Raw genomic sequence first — 19,325 nt, 5'->3', positions numbered from 1 at the left:
GACAGCTGCCTTCCCGGGAGCTGCTCCCGTCTGACAGGCTGATCCCGAAACTGGGCTCTGCGGAGAGCCACACGCTACCGACATTTGCCTAACACCTCCTTGCTGTGCCGGCAGCTGCGCTGGGAGTCTCTGGCAGAAAATCCTCTTGCCTGTTTACCAAGGCACGTACTTGCTGTCTCACGTGCTCCGGGGCAGGCGCTCAAGCAGGTATACGAAGGTATAAAACTTTCTCTGCTGCTCAGGTCAAAGGTCCACCTGACCCAAAATCCCATCTCCACGCCACAGGTACCTAGTAAAAGCATAGGGGAAACAGGACACGGCTAGTTGATCTTTCCCTTAATACACCCTCCTCACGTTCAGCAGTCGGCATCTTACAAGCTGCCTGAGCTGGGTTTTGTTTTCCGACTTTTGTATTTAATAGCTTCTGGTAGATCCCTGAGCAAAGAAAAGAAAGGAAACAGCAAGAGTTTAAGGAGCATAAGATGGCTTGTCAGCATCCAGCAACAGCATTCTAGTGGTGGTAGATCTGCTAAATCTGCAGTTATTAAAAAATAAACACACAAAAGCTACTCCTATCAGCCCCTTGCAATTGCATTAAGCACCGCTTTCACAGGAAGGAAAGGAGGAATGTTCACTGGAAGGAGCCCCACCGGATCACACTTCTCCTCCCAGACGTTTGTTTCAGCTCCCTTCCCACCCATGCAGATCCCTGAGAAGGACGTTGACAAGCAGAGCTGGCCTCTGCGCTCTGAAATGGGCAGCTGGCTGGCGATAGGAAGGCCCCCGCTATCCATTTGTGGCTTCCCTAATGGATCCCGCTCCCACCCTGCCACGTGGCACTGACGCATCAAAGGCCAAGAGATTTTAAAGCGCACGTTTCCATCCCTTCTGCTCCCCGGCCTCTGCTGCCGGTGGTGGTCCCGCTCTGCCGCACAAAGTCCATCCCCTCCTTCTCGCGGCGCGTGTGAACGCGTTGCGGCTGCCGCCGCAATTGGTGCTGACTTGTACCGGCAAAATCTTCGCATAGCGTCAACGGGAAATTGCCACGTGCACAGAGCACGGGATTGGGCCCACCGTCTTTAAGCCCTGAAATGCTCTTTTGCGCTGCTGGCCTGAGCAATGCTCTATAATGATAACCAAGGACCCGTACATTAAATATGTAGGATGCCGCTGCCGTCGTTAGCGGCTTCGGCTTTGCTTTTGGAGTGTAGCAGGTGCTTGGAAAGCTTTGATGTGTGCTCCTGGCCTTATTTACGGGTTTGTAACTTGCAGTTCATTGTACTGCATCCTCCCTGTTTTCGATCTATAATTATTATTTTGGTTAATTATTGACTCTTTTTAAGTGCAAATTACGGACACCAGATTTTTTCTAATTCGTAAAAGAAGACAAAATATGTATGAACTAGATTTTAGGGTATATTTAAAATAGGAGCATATTTCAGACAAGTAAATTTCAGAGCAATTAGAGTATTTAATATGAACTTTCTAGGCCCAGGACCCTGAGGGGAATAAGAAAGCCAATTAAATTAGATTAAATAATCATGCCTAAATATAAAAGTGTAACAGAATCCAGTTGTTAAAGAACAACACTATTAAATTATGATGGAATAGTTTAGTTTAGATATTGTCAGTGCAACAGGTAACTATTTTATTATTGAACAATAGTATTGATATTTTTTTTAACTTACCTGATTTGGGCCCTAAACTCAACTAGTATAAATTTTAGGAGCTGTCAGTTAAATTCCAGTGGTTCACTTCTGCTGATGCACTGGCCTAGTTTTTCAAACATTGCCGTTTATTTTGTAAGAGGACCAGGACTATCAGGCAAACGGCTCACCAGAGCATCTAGAAATGTTAGCTTTATGACAACTGGTTTAATGCTATCTCAAGTGGGGATAAGATTTGAAGCAGGAGCTCACTAAGCCCATTTTGTACAGATTAGTGCTAGTCAAGTGATTCTCTCATGTTCTCTGCTACTCCTACCTCTTCACAGGACCAAACCATCTCTTTGGGGAGCAGTTATTTTCTGTGTCTGAGATGTCTCATTAACTCTTTCTGCACTTCTTCTTTCCCTGAGTACAACAAAGGGGATGGATTAGCAAACGCACAACTCATCGACTTGTAAATGTAACAGTGGCATCCTATAAAACCCATTTTTCCCCTTCTAGGGTGTCAGTGGAAGCATAGGGCCTAAGGGTGTGGGCTTTTTTCCTTAAGAAAACTGGAGGTTGGCTTCCAGGCTGTATTTGCTTATTGGCAGTGCAAAACTGGAAACCTCTTTTCCACCAGAGATGATTAGGAAGATAATCATGTCTGAGGGCAGATTAGTAATGTGGTGCATTTTGCACCAGCCAGCAAGTTGTTGCCATATTCTGTTTACTGCACCAGAAGAACAATTTGTTCACAGTTCTTGGTACAAGACCAGTTCTTGGTACATTGACCATCCTTGCTTTCTCTTCCACATGGTCCTGTCCTTACCTCTCTTCTTCTGAAAGTCCCTACCTGTGTGCACAACCATGCACTTGGTCTCGTGGGAAGTTCCACCAGAGTAAGAGTGAGAGTGCCCAAATGAGTAAGGCTTGATAAGTGCAGCTGGACCCCCAGAAAGCATCCCCCTTTACTTTCCTCACCCTCCTGTCCCACTTCCAGGGATCTCCCAGGCTCCACGAGGACACTGCTGCTCCATTTACTTGTGTTCACAGATCCTTCTAGGGCTTTCCTGCACCATAAGCTTCAATGAAAAAATGAGAGATTGTTTTCACTCGTATTCACTTGCTGTCTTACCAACCTAGACTGGCAAATTCTAAGAGGCATGGGAAGGAAAGCGAGCTTGTGTGCAAGCACACACTGGGTACTGCAGAGAGGAAAAAAAAGCGATAGCTGAGGGATACACTGCTTCCGTTAAGCCGCAGCCACAATACCATTTCTATGAACAGCGGATGGATATGTGTTTTAGAAATGTCTCATTGAAATCGGAATCCAACCTCAGGTGCCACTCGGATACAACCGGTAGGATTAGGTCTGTAAATGACGGAAGGAAGCGAGAAACCTTGGAAAAGTACTAGCAACTGCCAGAAAGGGCAGAAAGAAGAAGAGGACCTATGGTCCATTGTCCTTCCAGAGATATTTTTTTTCTTAAAAATCCCATTCCTTTTCCTTGTTAACTATGTGGTATTAGTCACAATCTGATTATATTAATTTATATCAACATAACCTTCCATAACACGGACCTGTGCAAATTACGTTATGAGAAACTGTAGTTCATTTCCATTTCAGTGGAGCTTGTTAAACAAGCAAAATTATTTTGTAGCAAAGGGAAAAACAATTTAGTGGAATGCACTCCTTGCATAGGAAGTACATAACATCATATTTGGGTTGAAACTTTTTCTGTCAGAAATGTCATAACCCCGTAAGAAAGAGAATTAAAATCCCGTTATTTTAATTTACATCTAGCCACGAGATAAGTAAAGTTATCATTGAAATTCTAATTAAATAGGATGATTGACTAAGGTAGGACATCAAAGAAGAGAAGTGAATATGATAAGTCAAAGTCTTATTAATTAGTCCGCGTGGAAGAAATTCCAGGGACGTCAAGCTGAGGCTGCTGCAAGGAGAAAAAAAGCAGACAAGAAAATGTGTGTTTCTTTGAAGTTAGGAACTGAGATAGTGATGGAGGTAATTGTGTCTGACTGGATCCAGTAATGAAGAGCCGTAAATCAGACCTAGGAATCGGAGGAAAGATTCTAGTAACGAATGTGGCTGCCCCCCTGCTGCGAAGAAACAGAATGCAGAGCTGACTAATTGACCCAGTCTATCTCCCAGTAGCTCTCTGTTATTATTTATTAATTTTTAATTTCTGAATTATTTACGTTCTGGGAAATTATTTTTGACAGCCTGTTAGGCGTGCCAAAGTTAATGGAGGATGAAAGGACCGGTACTAGAATTAGCAGGGATGTAGTCACAGGCTACTGAATTTAATGATTTTGGAAGGGAAAATTGATTTCACACAGCGTGTCACTTTATACTACTTTAGGGATACACCAGCTATTTGATTAATTGAGGAATAACCAACTCAAAGTATATTTGAAGTGTAAATGAATCACAGTGCTCAGCTGTTTATTTTTCCCCTTTTCTGATGAGAACACTGAGTTTGCTTAAAGTTGCTGATTAAAACCAATACAGGTAGGCCCCATACTCACACCTGCTTACTTTCTCCTGCCTTAGAAGAAAAAAAAAAAAAATTTCACCATCTGGAGGAGACATGCAATCCTCCAACTCACTTGGGATGGAGTTCATCCTTCCTACACAGCGCCTAATTAAATAGGCTTTGTGGGCAGTCCCCCTCCCGCTGTGGAAGGTGTTTAAGACGGAGCAGGGTACCGAGCCCATGGGCAGCACACGCAGCTGAGATGTGAATTCTGCATGGTGATGGTTCACGGCCACTCTGCATCCAGTCCCCGAGATGAAATAGGGGTCCCAGGCCTACGACATCTCGTCTTCCTCGTATCGGTCCTCCCAGTGCAGCGGTGTTGTGTCTGTCCACCCATCTACGGTGTGGAGCAATGGAAAAATAAAGGGGCTCTGCACAGCTCTTCCAGGCTGTAAAAACTGTATTTCATGCCCGGTGTCAAATGCAAGCTAAATCCTGTCCACTGCTGACGTCTAAGCCTTCTGGCCACCCAGGCATCAGGGCCACGGAGGCAATCTTTTCCCAGCAATGTGTATAATGCTGTAGGCAGCTCACATCTCCAGAAAGACTCGCGCTGGAAAAGTCTCCAGAGCTGCTCGGGATCGTCACCTTGCTGCTCCTTCCCCCGACAGCAGCCACCCGAGGCGAGGGGTATGGCCGCATTTCTCCTGCCGTACGGGGAAGGATGTGCCTCCCGGCGTCCTGCGCCCGGGATCAAAGGGGCAAAGCACCCTCGCTGACATGGCTTCCCATGGCAGATTTGGGTAAATCACTTAATTAAGGGCAGTGTAATCATCTGTGTGGGTACTGATGGTGGTTACTGTGATTTTGGGTGTCCGTAATGTAATGTCTTCAGGTGGCTCCCAAACACCTTGACAATCTAGTTACCTAAGTGCTAGTCCTAGCTGGTGTAAGTCTAACTTTCCCAGTTTTGAAATAGGAGTAATTAAGGTTGCTATTTGATAAAATCTCAGGGATTCTGTGAAAAGAGTTAGCATGCAAGTCTGTCTTTGCAGAATTTTGGGGAGGGCGGTGAACACCAAATACTAGGAGTAGCTGCTAATTTCTACAGAGCTGCTTACCACAAGAAATGACTGAAAAATGTCTGCCATAAATTGACATGGATCCTGCGAACAGGTGGGAAAGCTGTAGGCTAGACTCCATTTTTAGTCCAATAAACCTTTGAATTGACTGGGACCAAACTGTTGAGTGAGAGGTTAAGTGTTGATGGGATCTGGTGTTTTGGACATCTTGCTGTTGCTTTGTTCTTTAACATAGGAAGCGCTACCTACCATGGCAAATGTTGACCATATCAGGGGAGGTAAAGAATAAGGAAAGGTCAATCACGCATCAGTGTACCTTTTTTAAAAAAAATATTTGTGTTCATGATTTAAAGATAGATGAAGAGGTACAGGAAGGTTTTGCTGCTTAGGTTCTCTAAGGGGTTTATAATTCATTTAAACATCTCCCTAGGTTATTTTTCTGAGCACTTCAGGACCACTGGGAACATTTCTTTGTGATGTTTTACTGACAGGAACATGGAAGACTAGCCTGGGTTTTTCTGTTACCTTCTGGATTATACCAGTAGCAATTAGCTATGCAAGGAGGATCAGCTACAACAGAGTGTTAAAGGAGATGTGTGACCTGTGGCCTCTGCTCTGGGGATTGCTACTTTATCACTTCTTTCAGCACATGCAGACTGGACTGGCTCCTAGAACAAAAGCCTGAAGCAAAAACTATTTTTTTCTGGGTCTCCTGAATCTGTGAGAGAACTTTGGTTTTATTTTGTGATTGTTATTAAAACTTTCTAAGGAAGAAATACTGTGCGTGATGTTGATAAAATGACACAAAATACGATTTTCAAGATTGCACTTTTTTGTAAAAAAATTGTATCACTGAAAATACACTCACTGCCATGCAATCCTGAAGAGTTCAGTTCACCAGCAGCAGAATCGAGCACCCCAAATTTCATAGAAAATGTTTTATATATTTAGATGACAGCTTAAGAAACAGCAAGCCATATCTTCAGATGCTACAGAACAATTAGGCAATTTATGCTACTTGAAGATCTGCCTTACAGTTTTAAAATGGTCAATGGAAAACCAAATACCTTCTATAGTACATGTAGAAATTAACCCTAAAATATTTACATTCAACAAATGCAACTAAGTATTTGGATGAAGATGATTTAGCGTGCTCTGCTGTTCTATACTGGAATGAATCCATCACAGAGCTGGCTTCTCCCTATTTCAATATTAAAACAAAAGGGGTATGCTTGCAGTGCATCACCCTGGGAATTCAGCTCAGAAGTCCAATTAACAACAACTAATTCCCCATACTGCCTATTTACCCCTAAGAGTTGGCTAGATATAATAAGTCATGCATTTTGCATTTAAGCTTTTAATGCCCAGAGGATAACAAAAATCTATCCTGATCACTTTTTATTTTCATCATATGAAGACAGAAGAAAGCATCCCCCCTTCCCCCTTCAGTTAAGTGTATCCGTATCTCAGCGCTAAGTCTATGAAAGGAGCTGTCTCCTGCCTTCTGCCCCTGCCTCCCTACCCTACTTCTCCATAAATGCCTTCCTTCTTCAAGAAGACAGGAAGGTAACAATTCCTTTGGCTATGTTTTCTGTATAGATAAGTACAGCTTAGAACAACGTGGAATTATTCACCTTCAAACGATGATCTGCTGCTCATTCACTGGACCAAGTTTATTGCCCTTTGGACTGTCACACTGTATTATATGCAGCGTATACTCCCCTCACACTGGTTTTCACTACAGGAGCTATCAGGGTAGTGCCCTGCTGTGAACATATTTTAAATGCTCTAACTGTAATATACTGTAAATGGTAATGACCATGCTATAACATGCTAAAGATTAGGCAAATACTTTCAATAATTAGAATGATCTTCTGCCGCTCAATTTTGCTTATAATGTAAGTCAGATTTGAACTAAATTCTCCAAAGGTAGAAGTCCAGCACATTACTACACGCGTTAAATGCAAAAGGGAGAGAACCAGAATGAGAGAAAGAGCATATATGCACATGACGCTTTGGATATTCCTCGCTAGGTAGAACTTAAACTGTATATTAAAAATTAGGGGTACATTAAAATATCTAGTTATCCGTCCAGATACACTTTTACTGATGTTTAACAGAAAAAATTAAGACCTAGAGGTACACATATACCTCTGTGTTCATGAAGTTTTGCAACAAAGAAATAATGTCATATAAGACAAGATTGCTGTGGTTGAAGGGAATTTGGAAGGAAAAGGAGTGGTTTGAGAAGAAAACAATGGAGCTTATTAAAACATAAAGCATATCACACTGCTTGATAGCAACACAAAATGTGATGCTGTGCTGAAAGATATGCCTGGATCAATATTAGGTAGCTGTGCCTACAGAGCAGCAGGTTATTGTGCAGAAAGCTGCCTACAAAATATTTCTGCAACACTGTACTTTGCTGTGCGTGGCAAAAAACCCAGAAGTTGTTATTTTTTCATGAAGCTGTGATGAACTTGGCTTATGCTTGGGATCAGACTGGCTGGTCCTTACAGGGGTTTCTGAGTTGCATTATTTGCAGATTCAAGGCCAAATTTTCAGAGGGGCTCCCAGCCAGCTTTCCAAGCGCTCAGCTGCCATGCTGCGAGCCAGGGTCCTCACAGGCCCAGGAATCGGAACGACTGAACAGGAGCAGAGCTCTTACGAACATCCCAGACTAATTGGCTGATTCCTCTCTTAGCAGATATGCCTGTGACAGAAATTGAGACAGCTGAATGCAGTATTTCTGACATACTCAGATGTGAATTTTAGTACCTGTCTGTAGAGAGCTGGCGGGTGCAAGAAGGGGCCTCCTCTGAACTTCTGAGGAAAAGTGTTGGCTGCATCTCGTTCTCGAGCAGATTTTTAGATCGCTCTGCACCCTCCTCCCTGTGAGCAGCAAAAAGAGCAAAAATCTGACAGGCTGATCCTGAAACAGGGCTCTGTGAAGGGCAACACGAATCCTGAAACAGGGCTCTGTGGAGAGCATCGCAGTACCTGCAGGTGGGTAACACCCTGTGGTCAAACTTCCCGCTCGCTGGGAAGCAGAGGAGGACGGCGGCACTAATGATTCTCTCCCTTCTAAAGCCGCTAGATTTTAAGTGCTTTGAGGAGATTGAAGACAAGCATTAAATTTTGATTAAAGGGACACTGCCAACTTACATTAAGCTTAGAAGTTAGGGGTTTGTAACAGGCAGGCGTAGGTGGACGGGAGCTTGCATTTTGGGTGTAAATATTTCTTTGCAACAGGGTGAAGACAAGTATCTTTGAGCTGAGAATGGAAGGCATCAAAAATTAACTTGATTAGAAACAAAAGTAACATGGCCCACTAGTTTTGCTGCTGAGGGAGAAAGAAATGCAGATGGGAGATACCATGTAGATTCCCAAATGTATTAGAGCTCACCAGTTAAGTTTGGTGTGTGGGAAGCTTGTTTGTTTGTTTGTTTGTTGTTTAATGTGGTTTTAACAGTGATAAAAAGCCACGCTAAAGTCCTGTTTTAAAGAACCGACTAGGGACTAGAGTGAAAGGAAAGGTTACCGCAGGTAAGCTGGCACAAGGACTAAGCTCCATCTAGTGAATGCCTTTGTGTCTGCTTTTACTTTATAGTGGAAACATATAAAAGGTGAAGCTATCTTGTGTTCAATGTATGGTCCACTGCAGCTGATGAGGGAGTAGCTAGTTACTTTCAACGATCAGAGAGATTTCCTGCAACGCATTTTGCCTATGATGGGAGCCAGATCTGAACCAAATTTTCCAAGGGGAGAGCCTAAGAGACAGTGCCTCACTGTAGCTTTAATGTGCACTAATGCTATAGAAAGAGTATTGCCCAGAAATGCTCATTCTTAGAGAAATGATGGGAATGTGAATCCAGATCTTCATCTGATAAAAACCAGCTCCCCGAACAGAGCTATGTTGATTTATAATAGCCAAAGGTCTGACCCCACATCCCAACAAGAATTAGCTGCAGCCACAGAAATCTTCTGCAGTAAAGAGGTAGCTCAGTTTGGTCTTGGCTCGACCAAAAGCTGGGTTTCTGCTGCAGATTCCTCTGCTGTCTTTGTAATATTCACTTGAACAAGCCTTTCAAGGGAACCGGCCAAAGAAATCAAAGTGAAAGGCAACAATGGCCGTGATTTTCTTTTTGTTCTTCATAGAGCACAGAAAAGCGAAGCAGACCTCAGATAACCAGCTCTGTGGCTTCAGATACATTTTGAGTGCAATGATAGTGCCTCTTCCCAGGGTCCACGCAGCAGGTGAGAGGTGCTTCCCAAAGCTGTAGCGTTAAATATATAAGATACGTGACAGGAAGGATGAAATAAGGCCATGCTACTGCACTGGAGATGGTAGAGTGTGGAAGAGTGCTGGAACACAAATTGAAAGCTACTTGTTAAACAAGGTTAATTTGTTCTCCTTCCACAGTGTAAAATGGCTTCAAACACTTCTAAACTAGGTCATTTGACTGCTCAAGAAATACATGGTGCTAGGCAGCTGTCTTTAGCAACAAGTTTATTGGAGAGTTTGATTGCATCCCAAAAGCATGCTAGATATTTCTGACCATATCAAAGAAAACTCAACTATATTATCAAGGCACACTAATGAGGTGGTTTGTTTAATTGAAATACTTTAAGTTTCCATGTAGTACAGCATGAAAAAATCATTATTTTCATTAGATGAGCTACTCGTTAGCTGAAAATCTAAGTTACAAAATATCACAGTGTGAGATAATAAATACATTGTAAAATGCATTAAATCCAGGTTATTAAAAGGAATTTCTATTTAAAATATATAGCCATGTAATTTGAGCATACTTCCTAGTATTAGGAATCAGGTTTGGTTCTTTGAAAAATATAGCCCAATCCAAAGGACCTCATCGTGCTCTCACTGCAATCACTGTCAAAACTCTGACCTATTATAGCCTGCATAAATGACTTGATTATTCTGAGTCACAATTCTGTAGTAAAGCGGTTTGTGTGTAGTGCCTAGAAGTTCTGAGACTCACCTAAAGAGCCCAATTTTGGCCTTGAATTCATCACTGCTCTGCTTGATGCAATCATTAACAGCAAGTCAGGAAGTACTTTATAGCTTGTGGTTTTAGTGGCAAATATTTACCTAGAAGTGTAAGACTTGGAGAATTTATGAGTTTTATGTAAGAGCACACATCTTCATGAGACATCTGCTGTGTCTTTGGTGAGAAGTAGTTTAAGAACTGTGCTGATCTCCTCAAGAGGTTGCAATTTGAGTCCATGATGAGTTTGGGTGAAAAGGGAAAAATGGCTGGAAAGGACCTTTGGAGCTTATCCCATCCAACCCTTCTGCTCAAAGCAGGGTCAGCTGGAGCAGTTTGCCCAGGACTGTGTTGAGTTGGGTTTTGAATATCTCCAGGGAGGGCGACTCCACAACATCTCTGAGCAATCTGTTCCAGTGCTTGACCACCTTCACAGTAAATAAGTTTTACCTTATGTTTAAATTTAATTTCCTGTATTTCAGTATGTCTGGTTCTGTGTTCTTTACTCCCCCTTGCTCAGTGTTTATACAGATTGATAAGATTCCCCTTGAGCCTTCTCTTCTTGAGGCTAAACAAGCTCAGGGTCCTAATCTGCATACTGAGAGCTCTTCCTGATCATTAGCATTTAAACATTGATCTGAGGAGGAAATTGTATTTTGGTTACGAATTCACAGATGGGCTTGGTCCATGTGAAAAAAAAAAGAGTAATGCAAGACTCTGGTGCAACTGTTGCTTTGTGTAGTTTTAAAACGGGGCCAAGTTTTATCCTTCTTCCCTGCACCCCCACTCTCCCTCATCTTTTCTGTGTCTTAGACTAATGAGGGTATTTTGTCCTCAGTTCTCATATCAATGGTTCCTTCCTAACTTATTGCTATACATATGCCAAGGGATCTTCTGCCTCATCTCACTTGTGCTTTTTCTCTCTCTCCTCCCTTGCTGAGGGATCAGTCCACCAGCACCACGAAGGTGTCCTTACAGCATTACTCTGTCACTAATCTAGCCAGCACAGGTCACCATGGTTGTGCAGAAAGAGCCCCAAGGTTTAGATTATTCCTGAGAAGTCCTGGGCACACATTCAGTTTGCCTCCACATGTTGGCATCCAGTGATGTTGACACATCTTCACAGCTATTGCTCTCCCGGCCAGCTAGAGTCAAGTCAGCGATGCTGAACGGTGCCACCAAGAGCACATGGACACGGGAGGAGATACAGCAGGACTGCTGAAAGATCCCCTTGGCCAGCAAGCCAGCCAGTGATTCAGGAGAGTGTACAGATTACAGATGGTGCAATAATCTCACAACTGGCCAAATTTGGAGCCTACGCAATACTTATATGGAGATGAGCATACATTAAAGGCTGCCACTGTGACAGCAGAGAGGGCCAATATCGAGGCTTGCCCAGGAATGGGCACGCTGCCCCCACATAACCACCTGCTGAGATCATTCGTGCCAGAAATGCAAGTAATCCTGGTAAGGCAGGTGCCCGGGGGGATCAAGTCCTTCGTCAAAACCAAAAGAGAAATGCAAAAACCCAAGCCCAGGCCACCTTCATACACCTGGCAAGAGCCCCTCTGCAGTCAGCCTGCAGTCTGTAAACTCCAGAGGTTGGAGTGCAAGGGATGAGAGCTGTGCCCCATGATCCTGCCTCTTCCTTCGCTTATGAAAACAGATTTTTCTTTCTTCGCAAAAACAAAGGTGCAGATCTTTGAGTTATCTTTTGCTCCTCTCATTTTGTGTGGGTTTTGTTAAACATTTTTAGAAGCCTTTCCTTTTTTTTTTCCCTACTGGGGCCAACAGGGATGCGGCTTGCAGATTAGTACTACTGTTAGCTCTCTTTAATAGGGCTTTTCTTATCCCATTTAAGTAGAATAAAGAAGCTTCATTTGTTAGCTTAAAAAAAATCAAGACTTTAATTCTTGATCATTGCTCCCAAGAGAACCCAGTTGGAGTTCTCTCATCATCACTGATCAAGTCTGAACTTTTTTTGTTTGCTATTCAATTTCATTTGCTTTCATCATTTCAGAGCACTAACAGGCTTTCAGCCCTGCTGAAACCAAGGATGGGGCTTTAACTATATTGCAGTGAAGTCCCTGTAGCAATGGAAAACTGCTACATAGCATTTAGCTATGTGCTCTCCCTTCCATAAAACCCGCATTTACATTGAATTAAAATTAACCTGCTGACAATAATAATAATAATAATACTCAAATATTCCATATAGCTCTTTCTCTTTTTATATTATTTATTTGTTGTAGAGAAACTATCAGTCAATTTCTCTGATTTCAGACCAGAGAGAAATTTTATCTCAGACAAGTGTAAAAATCTTTCTGATTACTAAACTGCTGTAGATTACTATCTGGATCCACTGCTAAAATGATATCCGTAGAATGAAGCTTGCTTATGCTATGGATAAACTTGCTCTGATGTTTTGTAAATGGTATTTTTTTCTTAAGATATCCCAAGGATGAGTTTGCAAGGGAGATCAGCATAGAGAGCAAGTCTGCAAAGTCATTTTCCAGTTAGCATACTATCCATCCAGGCCCTTTCTCTGGCTGCTTGTGCCTACCTAAGTGAGGAGGTGCCAGAGAGGGCTTTTTATGAGTAAAATCTTTCCTAGATTTGCTCTGGGAGTGCTCCTTGAGGGTGAATGTTACCCAAGCTGTTAGCCCTTGCACAGGGAGAAAGCTGTTGTGATAAACTGATCGAGTATAAGCCACTGTTGGACCATTCCCAATAAGAGCAATGCAAAGCCTATCTACCAGCTATCATTTTTGTTCTTCAGGGTCCTCGTAATTTTCTGTATAGGCAAATCCCCAGTTTCCAGGGGGGTCTGTGTAAGACAGTGAGGCCCTAAAGTAGGCTATCTGCTCAGCCTCTGCTGCCTTTCAGCTTAGTTTCTGTGCTCAGGGTGCTCATCTGTGTTTCTAGGTTTCTCCTGGGTGTTTCATAGCTCACATGCCTGAAGGAAGTCATCAGCATCAGTTTTGGGGGCACTAAAGATGTTTACTTGGCAGAAACAATACAAAATACGTGTTCCTTCAACCACAGCTGGCAGAGAGGAGAGTTTCTGCTGAAGACTTGAAGGCAGAAGTGCACCCAGCAGGTAGTCTTTTGCCAAAGAGAAAACAGGCACACTGCTCCTTCTAGTGAGGAGCAGTATATGGCTCCATGGTACTTGGTCCAGCTGATACCACCCAAATGTCCCAGATTTTCAGCGCTCGAGGTCTGCAGCCAGCTTGTGGTTTCTCCTTGGAGGGCTGGACTGTGGGAAGAGAGCTCTCTGCACCTTGCCAGAGCATGGGAACAGCTGCAATTTGAAACATATAAATACTTTTTTACCCCAAGCAGTTTCCAATTAATGTACAGATGGAAACCACATAGATGATCTGTGGGAGAGAATCCTTGCTTGACAAAGGATGGATTACTGCTTTTATAAAATGCCATAAGAGCTCTAGAGTGCCTTGTTTTTTATGATCCCAGCTCCCCATTCAGGGAGCTCAGATTTGTACTGTAGGACTAATGTTGCTGGAACGTTAACCTGTCATTTCATGGAACCGGGGTGCAGAAGATAGTCAGGAAAATCCAACTTCTGTAAAAATTACACCATTTTGTGTACAAGGGAGGGAAAAGTAAATTTTGCAGGGGGGGAGCCTGTCACAGTTTAGCTGTCAGGGGCGGGAGATGACTTAGAAACATCAGCGGGCACCTAGCAAAACAGTGAGGACTTGAGGAAAGCCCCCAAAAGTGCACCTTCTCTCACTCTTATTTAGAAACAACATCCAGAGTAGGTGGCATTTGCTTGCAAATTCATTTTCAAATCCTCACAGCTTTATCCAGAACACGTCATTTTTCAGCCTTAAACTCCACAATGGAGAAGATGGTACAGTGGGACACTTTCACTTCAAAAAATATTAGGTCATGCTATTTACCAGTGTGAATTCCCTGCCATCCCTTACGTAACTGAAAGTGCTACATGCCTCTGAATATTAAAATTTGTATTTTGAAAGGACAAGAGTTGACTGGAAAATCCTAGTTTTAGGCATCTCAGATTTAAACATTTTAGACTAATTTTTTCTCAAATTTCCCTGTCTGTAAAACAAAACCACATTCAATCTTTGCTTGTCCATTGTGATTTTTAAGATAATTACCTGCACATAATTACTTTGCAAATAATTACTTTGTAAACAATTACTTGTAAAGCCTTTAGAGATCTTCAGGTGATAAGTGGTAGAAAAATAGAGGACATGATAATCTTTTCTATCTTTTTTCTCTTAGCATCACTATAACTCATTCTGTTCCTCTACATTTTTCCAGAAATACTGCCAAAGAAGGAATGATATTGCCAAGGAATCACATTGCCAGAGAGTGTTTTTAAAGTCAAGAGGCAGATTTTCTTCTGAGTTCTTTTTTTATTAGATAAATACATTGTCATTCTAGTTTCCAAGCATGACTAGTATGGCTAATTGCTCTTTCATCCACTGAAATTTGAGCTGATTAGGTCAGGGTGAAATTAAAGGGCCTTTGCCATATTGTATGTGGAACCTACAGGGCAGCTTCCACCTGGCAACATCATGTCTCAGATGGGTTATTTTGGGCTATCATAACAGGTCGGTTATTGATTGGGTTATTAATACAACAGGTTCTCCCTAAGCATATCCAAGGGATTGGATGGTTAATCCATGACTATTTTGCCTTCATGTATGAAACCTGCAAATAATGCATACAGTAAATATGTCAAAAAGCTCACTGCTAAGTTTTGCAAATGAAAATGTGTTCTGAACTGAACATATGGGCTAAAATCAAGTTATGATTTTTGTGGGGATGAAACTCTAAACTGAATTTTATTGTGTTGTAACTGCGGTTTAGATTTTCTTCTGCAGATGGATCCATCCTCAACAGAGGGCAGTAGAGGATGAAAATGTAACTCAATCTATTCACTTTGTTGTGTTCAGATCAATTCTCTAATATTCTTTTAACTGGCTTTAAAATGGACCCTTTTATCTTGAAAAAGAAGGATGTAAGAGTGTTGGCCATCTGGGAGATGCACTGCCAACACCCAGATGTTAGCATCCTTCTGTACCATTTACTCGATCAACGCAACATCGAGTTGTGCTGGGTGGGTGGGAGAGTGAAAGCATGGGAAGAAGGGAAGTTAAGGTTTTCCTGGAAGAGGAAAGTCACTAGTCCTGTGCCTTCACAAGGGAAAAATCCTGGCATTGCTTTGTGACTGGAGGCTATTAGCTCGTAGCAGCCCTGGGAAACAGCACTAAATTCTCTCAGTAAAACCAAATGAAAAGGTAGAAACTTCCCTGAGCATGTATCAGTATAATTATTCTGCCAGAAACAGTAGCAGACTTCAACTACCTAGGGTTTTTGCTTACAGCTGGTAAACTCTGCTGGCTCCAGCCCTAGCTGTGAAAGCCAAGTACCCCAGCTGGGTGCTGGGAGGAGATGGCACTGCCCCTCGCGAGCAGGTGGGAGCTTTGGCAGTAGTAGCCTTTGGCCTTGGCAGGGTTACTGCTGCACTCGGGGCAGGGAGAGCAAGGTCTTGAGACGGGGCCGGGAGAGGAATCCAAAGCCTGACTGAGGGAAGAGCTGGGACATCAAGGAGCTGGGGCACAGCCAGGGTGGGAAAGGCCAAGGTGGAGCAAAAGCAGGGCAAAGCTTTGAGCGGCCATCCGAACGTACTGAAGTCTAGACCTAAATACCATGCTGGAGGCCCTGCCTTTTGCTTGAATCTGCAAGCACCTCTGCAGGGTGGCCTTGGCACAAGTTAGGCTCTCTTGGTCTGTATATGTGCTTGGCTGCTTTATGATGCATATCACAAAAGCATAATTTGGTTCCAAGTGTTACAAATAGCATGGTCCTTTCCACAACATTCACTGGGCAAAGCAATGACGGGATGTAAACACACTTGTAACATATAACATCAGTCTACCTTTTTCTACCTGCCAAGCATGGATATGTTTGGCATCTCAGTGCCCTCTTCTCCATCTCCCAGCTTGCTCCCACAGCTTCATTCGCTGCCTTGCCAGGGCCCTTCCCATCACAGCTGTCTCAGATCAGCTGCTTCTCGTAGTTCTGAGACATGCAAGTTCCAGTGCTGATGGCCACATTACTCTCTGTACTACCACCATGTCACGACTGATCTCTCATCCCTGATCATGCCATCTTCGGTTAGATCCCAACCACTCACAGTTAGCCATCATGAAAGACCCAGGTCTTCTTAATCAGCTATAGTGACTGAAGCTTGCCAGAGAACAGGTAAGTTCTTACATATTGTAGCATTTTGCCTCTTCTTGTTCCCACACAGAACAGCAGACAGCGCCTGAGGTAGCCCACAGTGCCACGTCAGTACAGGCTGTGTATTCAAGTTTATCTTCCTCAGTACTGACTGAGAAATGCAGCAAGTTACTCCAGTTGACAACAAAAAGCAAGAGTCTGCTCAAAGAGAAGGACAGGGAGGAAGAGTCTGTTGTGAATTTGGACAGGGAAGTTCAAAGAATTTGAGATTTCAAGGGGAAGGTCTTTTTGGTCCAGACCATGTTATACAGAAGTCACAAATGTTGGATCTGAACTCAGTTTAGAGGCAGATTATGAAAGACCCTTGGAAGACAGCTAAGAAAGAGAGGGAAAGAGTTGCTTCAAAAGGATGAGGGACAGGATGTCCATATAGGAGTTTCCAGCAGGATCCAACAGCAACATAAGGTGGGGTAGAGTGAGAGTGAGTCCTAATCCCCCAAATCGCTCACAGCAGTCACCACAGCTGGGCATCTTTCCATAAAAAGCAAACAAGCAAATAACAGAAAAGCAGAGCCACCGCTCAGGGAAGATTTTTTGGATGGGTATCTGCCTGCATCAGCCAGAATTATTCTGGTCCTTATTTTCCATAATATCCTATGTACCAAGCTGACATGGGCTGCACTTAAAAAAACCAAAAATTACAATCTTTCCCTAAATAGCTCACTCTTCTGTAAATGCCAATATCAAGATGGCCAGAAGGTTCACAAGGGAGAGAAGCAAGACATTGCTGTCTTCCCACTCCCCAGTGGCTGAGCTCCTCTGCCTTATAGCTAACCTGCTGCAGCAGCTCTGTTCAAAGCTGAAAATCTCCCACTGGTGATGCTAGTACACTTGGGTCCCAGCAATGAGAGCTGCCTTCTGCAGATGTATCAGCGCAGCCAGCTCAATAGCACATTTTCCCGGGAGGTGAAAAGACTAGTTGGGACAGTAAATAATTAGCTTTTCTGCCTTCAGCTATAGAAATGATTATGAATTTTTAAGCAATGAGAGTGATTGAAGCCATTTCTGTTTGCTTTCTTTTAGTTGTGTTGCAAAGTTTAGCTTCAAGAAGGAAAATACCCTCAGAGGAGGTTGACAGACAGGTGGGAAAATACAAAGATGCCAAGAGATCAGAGGTAAGTCAGTGAGTATTAAAAGCTGGGGGAGAAAGTCTTGATAAAAGGGGGTGGCTTTCATAACAAAGGAATTACCTTTCTTGTTCAGTCCTTCCTTTGATAACAGGCTATTCCCCGAGAAAGTTGGCTCCTGGGAAGTTAGTTTCAAGCAGGAGTTGAACATGAAAGTTCATTTTTTGGCAGAAGTTACTTTCTCTTTAATTTATTTATTTTTGTAAATTTATCCTAATCCTTTTTTTTTAATTAACAGGATGCTGAAAGATACTGTGGAGAGGAGTTGTCTCTATTAAGACACAGACAGGATTTAATCTCAGAAGTATACTACCTCCCCCACAGCCTGCTCAAGGCTGCCTGGTTATGCCTCCTCTGCTGACGGCAGTTCTGCCTCGAGGACTCTTGTCCTCTCTGGCAGACTGGCAGTATGGGGTCCCCTGATGCCACATGTTGCGACGTTGGCTCTCGATCAACCTACTTGGCACAGCAATGAACCTGGAGGTACTTCAGATTTTGCACACAATGCCTCATACTTATTAACTTTATGTCTTGCCTTGTAAACTGAAATCAATATTGATAATAATAAATACATTAGCAATTAATTATAAATGAATTATCATTCCCTGAAAAATGCTTCTAAGGTAAAAACATGGAAGGGCATTTTCTGAAGGTTCTCTGTTTGCCTCCTCTGTTGCCTAAACGTATTAGCCTTGCAATTTTCTAGTGGTTTTAAAATCCTTACTAAAACATTCAGTTTTCTCAGCTGCTCTTCCACTTTGTCCTTGACCCACCACCTGGCTGGGCCAGAAGGCACCTTTCCCCAGCTCGAATGTAATCTCGCTGTTATATAGGCACAGCAAATACCACATTCCTGCTGCTGTTGCAAACAGGACTGCAAATGAACCATGCAACAGCGGTTGGCACACACGGGAGCTGATACCGTTGCATCAGATGAATGTGCATTGAGAACTTCCTCAAGGTGGCAGTGAGGGCCCAGAACAATTGGCCTAAGGTGCGATGGTTCCTAAAATATGCCACTGTGTTATCCCACCATGGCACCATGAGCCGTTTTCCCTGCTGGAAAGACTGGAATTGGTTGTGATATGCAGATTGGGGATTTCTTTCAAACCAGTGGGAGAAGCTGAATGAGGCTCCTCGAAGTCCTGCAAGAGGGAGACCAAAACATATGTCCAAGAGAAGGGGTTTCTGCCTCATGGAGGAAAGTTAAGAGGCTGAACAAAGAGGAAGGAACAAGAGCTTCTGCTAAACAGAGTAGCTGTATGACTTTAAAATGCTGTTCCCCAAATTCTCACATCAGTGTACAGCTGTCACAAAGAAGACATAATTTCTTACTGTTGAAATAGCATCAGGGGGACTGGAGTGACCAGTTAGAAAATGCAACTACATGTTTACCCAGCCAAAACCATTTCTCTTCAAAGCCCTCCTTCATAAATTTATAAAGATGTAAGGCTTGGAAAGAATCTCCTGCAATCACCTTGTCCCACACCTTCCCGTGAGCCAGGATCAGGTTTAGCCACCTCCTCCCTGTAAGGTGTTGGTCTAACCTGTTCTCAAATCTGCCAGTGAAAGGGCTCAACATCCAGAGAAAACCTAATTCCCCAAATGTAGATTAAAATTTCTTTGCTGCAGAGTACGTTGGTTTATTTTTGTCCTT

Source organism: Buteo buteo, chromosome 1 (genome assembly GCF_964188355.1).
Source record: "Buteo buteo chromosome 1, bButBut1.hap1.1, whole genome shotgun sequence".
In the NCBI taxonomy this organism is placed as follows: Eukaryota; Metazoa; Chordata; class Aves; order Accipitriformes; family Accipitridae; genus Buteo; species Buteo buteo.
Note: the sequence above shows the minus strand (reverse complement) of the source record.